This window comes from Bicyclus anynana, chromosome 18 (genome assembly GCF_947172395.1).
Source record: "Bicyclus anynana chromosome 18, ilBicAnyn1.1, whole genome shotgun sequence".
NCBI lineage: Eukaryota > Metazoa > Arthropoda > Insecta > Lepidoptera > Nymphalidae > Bicyclus > Bicyclus anynana.
This window is the reverse complement of record NC_069100.1, coordinates 6,200,689-6,213,188: the sequence shown is the minus strand read 5'-3', so window position 1 is coordinate 6,213,188 and position 12,500 is coordinate 6,200,689. Positions and strand designations below refer to the sequence as shown.

The 12,500-nt window shown below is 54.4% G+C and overlaps 3 non-coding genes across 3 annotated transcripts; 2 read left to right on the top strand and 1 right to left on the bottom strand.

Moving 5' to 3' along the window:
• The first annotated feature begins 1,953 nt into the window (after positions 1–1,953).
• LOC128199007 (small subunit ribosomal RNA) lies at positions 1,954–3,856 on the top strand. The gene has a single exon (XR_008251711.1). It is a non-coding gene; the product is annotated as a small subunit ribosomal RNA (ribosomal RNA).
• A 165-nt stretch (positions 3,857–4,021) lies between these two features.
• LOC128199082 (5.8S ribosomal RNA) lies at positions 4,022–4,178 on the top strand. Its single transcript, XR_008251778.1, has one exon. It is a non-coding gene; the product is annotated as a 5.8S ribosomal RNA (ribosomal RNA).
• Positions 4,179–6,140: 1,962 nt separating this feature from the next.
• On the bottom strand, positions 6,141–6,297 carry LOC128199071 (5.8S ribosomal RNA). Its single transcript, XR_008251772.1, has one exon. It is a non-coding gene; the product is annotated as a 5.8S ribosomal RNA (ribosomal RNA).
• Positions 6,298–12,500: the final 6,203 nt, after the last annotated feature.

The following is a 12,500-nucleotide window of genomic DNA, read 5'->3' as shown; positions in this document are numbered from 1 at the left end:
GTGTCATGTTTTATTAAAAAATTAAAATACAAACTTTGAAAAGCTCTTGATTTTTTTTTCACATATTTTTTCGTTTTTAACTATAGTGGTGAATCGTTCAATATTGTGCTTACCAAGGTTAAACCTATTAAATTATTATCACTAACTAATGTTAAGTTTTGTTAATTTGTTAAATACTACGATATACACCGCTGTACTATTATGATAATTTAATTTCATTATTTTCGTAACCAGTTGCATAAAATTAGATTTCATGCTTTCACATATCGTACAGTGTAAATAAATAAATTATTTAAACAGTCGGGACCTGTAAAAAAATGTAGACGAACATCATTCTATTCAATATAATAATAGGTCCCGACTGTTTTCTAATTTTCTAATTTTCTAATTGCTTTCTACACACGTGGACTGAGCTTGTTATTTTCTTTTCAGTTTTTGTATAATTTATGCAGTCGGGTTTTTTTATTTGTTTAATTTATTTATTTATTTCACACCTTTTCAGTTACGATAGATATATTTGTTGGTTGCACGTTACAATAACATGTTGCAATAGTAAAAAAAAAAAAAAAAAGTTTTTTTTCACTTCGACTCTATATAGCGTCTCACAGGTAGTGTTGTTGGTTTTTTTTTTTTATTTTTTCATTTCACCTAACTAAGAACACTTGGGTTAACCTTAACCTCCTCCTTTTTTTTTTGAAGTCGGTTAAAAATGTAAATACCCTAAACAACAACAACAACAACAACAACAACAACAACAACAACAACAACAACAACAACAACAACTAGTCGAGTAGAAAGTGTAGAAAAAGTTGTTCACGAAACACCTCCCCATCCGCCAAAACCCCCCCAAACCGCGGCGGCGGCGACCGCCCCCCACCCCCCCCCGCCCCCCCCCCCCCCCCTCCGAGTCATTTTCGTAGTCGAAAATGTTTTTCCGGCCCGTTTTCGGGACACACAATAAACGAACGGCTCGATTTTTTGATTCGTTCAAAATAACACATACACATGTACACAGATTGCGCCGTCAGCGCGTTTACTACTATGACAGGGTCGTGGCGCGTCGACGTTTGAGGTGATTGTGTGAGAGTCTGGTGGCGCTCGCTTTTCTTCTCGGGTGTCGACGTGACACGGCGCGTGTTGTGCGTGTGCGCGCGTTATCGTGTTTTTGCGATACGTTTGAATTGAATATATACGTGTACGTACGTACATGTTAATATATTAATTTATATGTGTGTGTACGTATGTATATATACGAATGTACAACGTGGTGCGTGCGCGCGCGTACGTTCAAAAAAAAAAAAAACAACGGCGTTGCAACCGACGGAATCGCGTTTGACGCTTTTCCACACCCCGTGTAGTATGTATAATCGTCGTACGGCGAGAAATTCACAAACCACGGTGTCGGTAGCTTGATTTACTGTGTGCGGGGCGGCATCGTGTGTCGCCCTGGAACAATGTGTACTCCCAACTTGATTGAGCAATCAGAGAGTCTGGATGACGGTCTCTCACACTCCGGGCGACGACCCACGTGTGGTTTTCCGCAGAGTCACTGTTAAAACACTTACGGCTTCACTCTAGCAGTGGAGCGCCGTGTGTGGTATGTACGTCTCGTTCATAGAACGTTCAAGTTTCTTTGGGACCCGACGACAGCACTGCGAGAGTGTCTAATGGCATACTTTTCTGTGCGGTCGGAGGACGTGTCCTGTGAGATTGCGTCGTGTACGCTCTTCTTGCACAATGTCGGGCACCGCGCCGCGCTCCGTTCGCCGGAGCCGTGGCGCGATCACGTGCTTCAGAGGCCCTCTGCCACGCACGCACACCACCACCCACTCCCCCGCCTGTCGCGTGCGACGTGTGTCCGTCGAGCTTCCGGGTTGGGGACGAAGTGTGGGTGTGTGTTTGTGGGTCGTGTGGCGGGGGGAAGAGAGCTTAGATAATAATATCAATATCTGCTCCCTGGTTGATCCTGCCAGTAGTTATATGCTTGTCTCAAAGATTAAGCCATGCATGTCTCAGTGCAAGCCGTATTAAGGCGATACCGCGAATGGCTCAATATATCAGTTTTGGTTCCTTAGATCTTACTCGGTTACTTGGATAACTGTGGTAATTCTAGAGCTAATACATGCAATCAGAACTCTGACCAGTGATGGGACGAGTGCTTTTATTAGATCAAAACCAATCGACGGAGGGCCTCGCGTCCGAAGTCGTTAATTTTGATGAATCTGGATAACTTTTGCCGATCGCACGGTCCAGTACCGGCGACGCATCTTTCAAATGTCTGCCTTATCAACTTTCGATGGTAGTTTCTGCGACTACCATGGTTGTCACGGGTAACGGGGAATCAGGGTTCGATTCCGGAGAGGGAGCCTGAGAAACGGCTACCACATCCAAGGAAGGCAGCAGGCGCGCAAATTACCCACTCCCGGCACGGGGAGGTAGTGACGAAAAATAACGATACGGGACTCTTACGAGGCCTCGTAATCGGAATGAGTACACTTTAAATATTTTAACGAGGAACAATTGGAGGGCAAGTCTGGTGCCAGCAGCCGCGGTAATTCCAGCTCCAATAGCGTATACTAAAATTGTTGCGGTTAAAAAGCTCGTAGTTGCATTTGTGCGCCGCGCTGTCGGTGCACCGCATCCGCGGTGATACTGACACGTCTGCGGAGCATATCGTCGGTGAGCCGTCGTTAACGCGACGGTTCAATATCAAAATCCTATCGCGGTGCTCTTCGTTGAGTGTCGAGATGGGCCGACAATTTTACTTTGAACAAATTAGAGTGCTCAAAGCGGGCTCAAAATGCCGCTTGAATATTTCGTGCATGGAATAATAGAATATGATCTCGGTTCTATTTTGTTGGTTTTCAGAACTCCGAGGTAATGATTAATAGGGATAACTGGGGGCATTCGTATTGCGACGTTAGAGGTGAAATTCTTGGATCGTCGCAAGACGAACATCAGCGAAAGCATTTGCCAAAGGTGTTTTCATCAATCAAGAACGAAAGTTAGAGGTTCGAAGGCGATTAGATACCGCCCTAGTTCTAACCGTAAATATGTCATCTAGCGATCCGCCGACGTTACTACAATGGCTCGGCGGGCAGCTTCCGGGAAACCAAAGATTTTGGACTCCGGGGGGAGTATGGTTGCAAAGCTGAAACTTAAAGGAATTGACGGAAGGGCACCACCAGGAGTGGAGCCTGCGGCTTAATTTGACTCAACACGGGAAATCTCACCAGGCCCGGACACCGGAAGGATTGACAGATTAACAGCTCTTTCTTGATTCGGTGGGTGGTGGTGCATGGCCGTTCTTAGTTGGTGGAGCGATTTGTCTGGTTAATTCCGGTAACGAACGAGACTCTAGCCTGCTAAATAGGCGTCGTCATTTAGGTGTGCGCGACTCCGGTCGCGCAACTCACTGGCGGCGTATTAAAGTTCTTCTTAGAGGGACCGGCGTCTTCGAGGCGCACGAGATTGAGCAATAACAGGTCTGTGATGCCCTTAGATGTCCTGGGCCGCACGCGCGCTACACTGAAGGAATCAGCATGTTCTCCCTGGCCTAGAGGCCCGGGCAACCCGTTGAAACTCCTTCGTGCTGGGGATTGGGGTTTGCAATTATCCCCCATAAACGAGGAATTCCTAGTAATCGCGGGTCATAAGCCCGCGATGATTAAGTCCCTGCCCTTTGTACACACCGCCCGTCGCTACTACCGATTGAATGATTTAGTGAGGTCTTCGGACCGACACGCGGTGGCTTCACGGCCGTCGGCGTTGCTGGGAAGTTGACCAAACTTGATCATTTAGAGGAAGTAAAAGTCGTAACAAGGTTTCCGTAGGGGAACCTGCGGAAGGATCATTAACGTACCGCGTACGCACATGTTTGCGTTTGCGCGTGCTCGTGTTGTCAGAGACGCACCGATCTAACCTCACTCACTCACTCACTCACTCACTCACTCGCTCACTCGTACCACCCAACAAAACGACAACGCATGTGCACAACAAAAAACGAGAAAACGAAAACCATTACCCTGGACGGTGGATCACTTGGCTCGCGGGTCGATGAAGAACGCAGTTAACTGCGCGTCATAGTGTGAACTGCAGGACACATTTGAACATCGACATTTCGAACGTACATTTCGGTCCGTGGAGAAACATCCAGGACCACTCCTGTCTGAGGGCCGGCTGCATAAATACACACACCACACTGTCCACACAGTGCGACACGTGGCGCGTCCGGTGCAGTGCGTGCGTGCGCCGTTCGACGAGAGTGTCTCTCGATCGGCGGCGGCGCACGCGCTCCGCAGGTCCGCTCAAAAATATCACACGTGTGTGCGTGTGCGTGCGTCCGTGCGCGCTCGTCCCACCGACCCTTCCGTTTACGGTGAATCTGTGGCGACGTACGCGCGCACGTGTACGTGCGTGCCGCTGACGCGCACGCGTAGGCGGACTCGACGTCCGGACTCGCGCGGCGGCGCCGTGCGCTCTCGCGGCGCGCCCCTCTCGCCTCGCGGCGGGGGAGCGCGCTCGCGTGCGCGAACGGCGCCGTCGAGCCGACGGATATCGCGTCTGCCTCCACTTTTATCGTTGGCCTCAGATCAGGGAGGATCACCCGCCGAATTTAAGCATATTAGTAAGCGGAGGAAAAGAAACTAACCAGGATTTCGTCAGTAGCGGCGAGCGAACGCGAATCAGCCCAGCACTGAATCGCGCGGCTTTAACGGTCGCGGGAGATGTGGTGTTCGGGAGGTTCCGCTATCTCGCCGTCGCCGCTCCCGTCAAAGTTCGTCTTGAACGGGGCCGCTTTCCCGTAGAGGGTGCCAGGCCCGTAGCGACGGAGCGAGGCGGCGAGAGGGACGCTCCTCAGAGTCGGGTTGCTTGAGAGTGCAGCCCTAAGTGGGTGGTAAACTCCATCTAAGGCTAAATATTACCGCGAGACCGATAGCGAACAAGTACCGTGAGGGAAAGTTGAAAAGAACTTTGAAGAGAGAGTTCAAGAGTACGTGAAACCGTTCAGGGGTAAACCTGCGAAACTCGAATGAACGAACGGAGAGATTCATCGACATCCGACGGCGCGCGGGCGCGCGCCTCGATGTCGCGCGCGTGCCCCCTCGCGGGTGCCGCGGCGCGGCACGGGTCGCGTCCGTCCAGTACCGTCGGCGTCGTGCACTTCTCTCTCAGTAATGCATCGCGACCCGTTCGACGTCGGCTTGAGCGCCGTCCGATTCGCCCAGCGGCGGGCTCGCGCGCCCGCGCGCCGTCGGATGTCGATGAATCTCTCCGTTCGTTCATTCGAGTTTCGCAGGTTTACCCCTGAACGGTTTCACGTACTCTTGAACTCTCTCTTCAAAGTTCTTTTCAACTTTCCCTCACGGTACTTGTTCGCTATCGGTCTCGCGGTAATATTTAGCCTTAGATGGAGTTTACCACCCACTTAGGGCTGCACTCTCAAGCAACCCGACTCTGAGGAGCGTCCCTCTCGCCGCCTCGCTCCGTCGCTACGGGCCTGGCACCCTCTACGGGAAAGCGGCCCCGTTCAAGACGAACTTTGACGGGAGCGGCGACGGCGAGATAGCGGAACCTCCCGAACACCACATCTCCCGCGACCGTTAAAGCCGCGCGATTCAGTGCTGGGCTGATTCGCGTTCGCTCGCCGCTACTGACGAAATCCTGGTTAGTTTCTTTTCCTCCGCTTACTAATATGCTTAAATTCGGCGGGTGATCCTCCCTGATCTGAGGCCAACGATAAAAGTGGAGGCAGACGCGATATCCGTCGGCTCGACGGCGCCGTTCGCGCACGCGAGCGCGCTCCCCCGCCGCGAGGCGAGAGGGGCGCGCCGCGAGAGCGCACGGCGCCGCCGCGCGAGTCCGGACGTCGAGTCCGCCTACGCGTGCGCGTCAGCGGCACGCACGTACACGTGCGCGCGTACGTCGCCACAGATTCACCGTAAACGGAAGGGTCGGTGGGACGAGCGCGCACGGACGCACGCACACGCACACACGTGTGATATTTTTGAGCGGACCTGCGGAGCGCGTGCGCCGCCGCCGATCGAGAGACACTCTCGTCGAACGGCGCACGCACGCACTGCACCGGACGCGCCACGTGTCGCACTGTGTGGACAGTGTGGTGTGTGTATTTATGCAGCCGGCCCTCAGACAGGAGTGGTCCTGGATGTTTCTCCACGGACCGAAATGTACGTTCGAAATGTCGATGTTCAAATGTGTCCTGCAGTTCACACTATGACGCGCAGTTAACTGCGTTCTTCATCGACCCGCGAGCCAAGTGATCCACCGTCCAGGGTAATGGTTTTCGTTTTCTCGTTTTTTGTTGTGCACATGCGTTGTCGTTTTGTTGGGTGGTACGAGTGAGCGAGTGAGTGAGTGAGTGAGTGAGTGAGTGAGGTTAGATCGGTGCGTCTCTGACAACACGAGCACGCGCAAACGCAAACATGTGCGTACGCGGTACGTTAATGATCCTTCCGCAGGTTCCCCTACGGAAACCTTGTTACGACTTTTACTTCCTCTAAATGATCAAGTTTGGTCAACTTCCCAGCAACGCCGACGGCCGTGAAGCCACCGCGTGTCGGTCCGAAGACCTCACTAAATCATTCAATCGGTAGTAGCGACGGGCGGTGTGTACAAAGGGCAGGGACTTAATCATCGCGGGCTTATGACCCGCGATTACTAGGAATTCCTCGTTTATGGGGGATAATTGCAAACCCCAATCCCCAGCACGAAGGAGTTTCAACGGGTTGCCCGGGCCTCTAGGCCAGGGAGAACATGCTGATTCCTTCAGTGTAGCGCGCGTGCGGCCCAGGACATCTAAGGGCATCACAGACCTGTTATTGCTCAATCTCGTGCGCCTCGAAGACGCCGGTCCCTCTAAGAAGAACTTTAATACGCCGCCAGTGAGTTGCGCGACCGGAGTCGCGCACACCTAAATGACGACGCCTATTTAGCAGGCTAGAGTCTCGTTCGTTACCGGAATTAACCAGACAAATCGCTCCACCAACTAAGAACGGCCATGCACCACCACCCACCGAATCAAGAAAGAGCTGTTAATCTGTCAATCCTTCCGGTGTCCGGGCCTGGTGAGGCTTGATCCTTCGACGTCGGCTTGAGCGCCGTCCGATTCGCCCAGCGGCGGGCTCGCGCCCTCCGCTGGACCGCGACGGTGGCCGGCCGGCTGTCGGACGGTATAGAAGTGAACCGCGCACGCGCCTCGCGCGCGTCCGGCCCGACGCAAGCTCGCGCCGTACACACTGAAGGTCGCGGTCCTGCCTGAGCGCGGACCGCGACGCGGCGCCGCTGCTGTCGCAGCCGTGACGTCTCGGACCGTGCGCGTCTCAGTCTGCGATGAGTCATTTTCGGGCACTCGCAGGACCCGTCTTGAAACACGGACCAAGGAGTCTAGCATGTGTGCGAGTCATTGAGTTGTCTTTGTCACAAAACTGAAAGGCGCAACGAAAGTGAACGTAGGGAGGATGGAGCGCCGGTCCCGGTCGGCCTCCCGCACTCCCGAGGCGTCTCGTTTCCAATCCGTGAATGCAGGCGCGCTCCGAGCACAGATGCTGGGACCCGAAAGATGGTGAACTATGCCTGGTCAGGTCGAAGTCAGGGGAAACCCTGATGGAGGACCGTAGCGATTCTGACGTGCAAATCGATCGTCGGAACTGGGTATAGGGGCGAAAGACTAATCGAACCATCTAGTAGCTGGTTCCGTCCGAAGTTTCCCTCAGGATAGCTGGCGTCGACAGCGACAGTCCCATCCGGTAAAGCGAATGATTAGAGGCATTGGGGCCGAAACGACCTCAACCTATTCTCAAACTTTAAATGGGTGAGAGCTCCGGCTTACTCGAACGATGAAGCCGGAGATCTGATGACGGTGCCAAGTGGGCCAATTTTGGTAAGCAGAACTGGCGCTGTGGGATGAACCAAACGTAGTGTTAAGGCGCCTAAAAAACGCTCATGGGACACCATGAAAGGCGTTGGTCGCTCATGACAGCAGGACGGTGGCCATGGAAGTCGGAATCCGCTAAGGAGTGTGCAACGACTCACCTGCCGAAGCAACCAGCCCTGAAAATGGATGGCGCTGAAGCGTTTTGCCTATACAATACCGTTACGGGCAAGTGGGACGCGCGCTCCTCGGACGCGCGTCATTATGCCGTAACGAGTAGGACGTGCGCGGCGGAGAGCGCAGAAGGGTCTGGGCGTGAGCCCGCTTGGAGCCTCCGTCGGTGCAGATCTTGGTGGTAGTAGCAAATACTCCAGCGAGGCCCTGGAGGACTGACGTGGAGAAGGGTTTCGCGTGAACAGTAGTTGCTCGCGAGTCAGTCGATCCTAAGCTCAAGGAGAGATCTTATGTCGATGCGGCGTGTTTTCTTTTGTGACAAACAACGCCCGTTGAGCGAAAGGGAATCCGGTTCCTATTCCGGAACCCGGCAGCGGAACCGTTTCAACAATCGTTCCCTCGTTTCAAAGCGAGCGTTCGACGGGGTAACCCAAAGTGGCCTGAAGACGCCGCCGAGGGGTCCGGGAAGAGTTTTCTTTTCTGCCTGAGCGTTCGAGTTCCATGGAATCCTATAGAAGGGAGATATGGTTCGGAACGCGAAGAGCACCGCATTTGCGGCGGTGTCCGGATACTCTCTGCGGACCTTGAAAATTCAGGTGAGGGATGTACGTGGAGATGTCGCGCCGGTTCGTACCCATATCCGCAGCAGGTCTCCAAGGTGAAGAGCCTCTAGTCGATAGAATAATGTAGGTAAGGGAAGTCGGCAAATTGGATCCGTAACTTCGGAATAAGGATTGGCTCTGAGGACCGGGGCGTGTCGGGTTTGGACGGGAAGCGGATGCGGCCGGTGCCGGGCCTGGTCGATGCTCGTGCGTCTCTCGGGGCGCTCGGGCGGAATCCGGACCCGCGTTCCGGCCTTCCGCGGATCTTCCTAGCCGTAAGGCCGCGTCGGTTTCGTCTCGTGCGCGACCGGCGCGGTTCTGTACGACCGCCGTTCAACGGTCAGCTCAGAACTGGCACGGACAAGGGGAATCCGACTGTCTAATTAAAACAAAGCATTGCGATGGCCCTCGCGGGTGTTGACGCAATGTGATTTCTGCCCAGTGCTCTGAATGTCAACGTGAAGAGATTCAAGCAAGCGCGGGTAAACGGCGGGAGTAACTATGACTCTCTTAAGGTAGCCAAATGCCTCGTCATCTAATTAGTGACGCGCATGAATGGATTAACGAGATTCCCGCTGTCCCTCGCGGCGAACGGACGTGTTTGCGCGAGCTCCGCGAATTTTCGATCTCTTAAAATTCATTTCCTCGGATATTTTAATATTACGTGAAAGTGAAAGTGCTTAGTGTGCCTGTGATAACGCCGCCTACCCCCTGGTTGGACGTTCATCCCTCGGGAGCGCAGGGATTACGAGACAGGACTCCATTAGTTAAGTTAGGTTAGTTTAGAATAATTTTACGCATACGTTCTTAGACAGTGGAAAGACGTTTACTCTTTTATTAACTTGTATTTATTTGTGCTGTTTTAATTAGGTTTCTTTTAGGGCATTCCCGTGTACTAGAGTAGGTTAGATTTAGGTTAGAATAGGCCACCACGTGTTTCGCACATGCGAGCACGTGGTTTTGTAGGTTAGAAAGTACACGAGGCAAGTGACATTGACGCTTTGACAGTTGACGGCTGCCACTCGACAGCTGTCAGCTGTCACTCAGTGGTGGCGCTTGGCAAGTGACGTTGTCACATTGACTTTGATAGCTGACACCTGCCACTTGACAGCTGTCAGTTGTCACTCGGTGGGGCACAGACTGCTGTAGGTCGGACCGACTTGAGTCGGTCGGGTCCTAGAGCGGATAGGTTACGTGTACCTGGACTTTGTTGATTTTTTGCAAGATCAATACACGAACTCTGCCCCGGACTTGGAGTTCTCCATCATGAACCCCGAAGAGGCGGCTCAGGCCGCCTCTCCCTTTGCGCCACGGACATCGCTGGCCCGGACCCCTCCTTCGGGTTTTGCATCGGCGCGAAGCGAAGACGATAGTGGGTCAGACTTCTTCACCCCGGCTGCTCACCAGAAGAAGAAGAGCCCGCGTGCCCACCATGCCCCATTACCAGCGCGGAAGACTGGCGTCAAGCGCCCCTTGACTTCTCCGGAAGAGCGAGGGCGGGCACTGGACGCTGTTCGTTTGTGTCGCCCGGCTCGTACCGTGACGCCACCACTTCCTGCTGCAGCGCCTGCGTCGCCGCGGACCCATGCGCCACCCCTTGCGGGCCTGCATGTGGGTCACCCCAGGGAACGACCGGACCCAGAAACTACGGAGCCCGAGACGGACGATGATGACGCCCCTTCTAAATCGCTGGCTTCGGCCAGCAAGGCGGAGCTGCTTGACCGGGTGCACAGCCAGCTGGAGCAGGTGATGGCCGCTGTAACCGGCCACACCTCAAGGTTAAACAAGGAGGCAACAAATACGATTGCTAGCAGCGCCCAGGAAATCCTCGCGGTGGTCGCTGCGCTCACCCTGCGCTTGAGCGAAATGGAGACACAGCTGCTGCAGGCCAAACTGAGAAAGGCACAATTAAAGGAGGCTCAACATAGGGTTAAACCAGGGGCTCCCGCTGCAGACGCTCCCCTGACAGCACCAGTCTCCTATTCCTCGGCCCTACGATTGGGCAGGAAGGCTGAACCGGTCCCCATTCGACAGGGTGGACCTGTCCTGGCATTTTACCCGGCTGGAGACCAGACGGGAAAGATCAAGACCGCGGAAGAAACCAAGGCCGAGCTTAAGAGGTCTATTAAGCCGGCGGAAATAAACGTCCAGGTGGCAAGGGTCCGCAAGGTGGGAAACGCAGGGGTGGTCGTCCAGACCACCTCACCTTTGGCGGCCGAAAGGCTGCGGAACGCAGTCCCACCCACGCTGCGTGTCACGGAACCCACTAGGAGGTCGCCTAGAGTCTGCCTGAGAGACCTCGACGGGGATCCAGCAGAAAACGACGTCCTCGCGGCCCTATACGATCAGAATCTGCGGGCCTCTTCAGAATGGTCGCTCGAGAGGGTCGCTAAGGAGGGGAAAGTGTATAAGCGCCGAGGGCGCAGAGCTGGATCCACCACCGTCGTCATAGAGTGCTCGCCCGCCTTGCGTGATGTACTGGTCAACAAAGGCCACCTGTATATCGGGTGGCAGTCGGTGGAAGCCCTGGACCACGTCCAGGTGACATGCTGCAACAAGTGTCAGCAATACGGCCACCCGGAAAAATACTGCCGGGCCACAGCGGCGACCTGCGGCAAGTGCGGTGCCACTGGGCACCAGAAAGCAGAATGCCAGGCGCCTACAGCCCAGTGCGCGACTTGCCACAAGTTTGGCCGCACGGACGCCGCCACTCACACTACGGCGTCAAGAGCATGTCCAGCGCGCCGCTACGCCGAGGAAAGGGCCGTCGCAAGCACAAATTATGGCTGAGCTCAGGATCGGGCAACTCAACCTAAACGGCTCAAGACTTGCCACTCAGGAATTGCCGGCCATTGCCAGAGAGCAGCGCCTGGATGTTGTTCTTGTACAAGAACAATACTCCCAGGCGCAGCCAGAGCTGGCCTTAATACAAAGCGGGAGCTCGGCCATGGCGGCCATATACGTGTCATCGCGGCGGTTTAGTGTGGCGGCCTTGCCGCACTTGTCCAACGAGCACTGCGCAGTCGCCGCTGTGCGGGTGGGTAACTGGGAGTGTGCGGTTGTCTCCGCATACTTCCAGTACTCACACCCCATAGACGGACACCTTTGCCACCTGGAGAAAGTCATGGATAGCCTGCAAGCAGCAGAAGAAGGACGACGGATCTTTGTCGGGGCAGACGTCAATGCCCACTCGCCGCTATGGCATAGCCCACGACGGCATCTAGTGGGGAGGGGCGCCGAAGCGGAGCATCGCCGCAAATCAATGGAGGAAATGATTGGGTCCCGTGACATCATCGTGAACAACAAGGAAGGCCAACCCTTCACATACAGCGGTCCAAACGGTGAGTCTAACATTGACGTTACCCTCTCCACTAGAAGCGCTCACATAAATGACTGGCGGGTGCATGTGGGCGTGTCGTCGAGCGACCACCGCCTCATCACGTATACACTGACACCACTGCGCTCACGAGTCGAAGAGTGCGCTGAGCCGATGGTAGGGGAGCCGCCGAGGTTTCGGGTAAGTGGGGTGGACTGGCCTCGATTTCGCGCGACGGTGGGTGCCCGCATGGGCTACCTACCGTCCCACAGACCAGCATCGGCACTAGCAAGCGCCTTCACTGAGATCGTTGTGCGAACATCGCACGAGTGTCTTGGTGTTAAGGCAAGCCGTGAGTTCTACGGGTACGAGTGGTGGTCGCCGGGACTGGACAGGCAGAGGAGGTTAGTAGCCAAATTGCGCAGGAAATGGCAGGCAGAGCGGAAGAAGAATGCAGCGAGTGTGCGATTAGCGCAAGTACGAGAGGAATTCCTTGCAGAGCGGCGCAGATACCGGC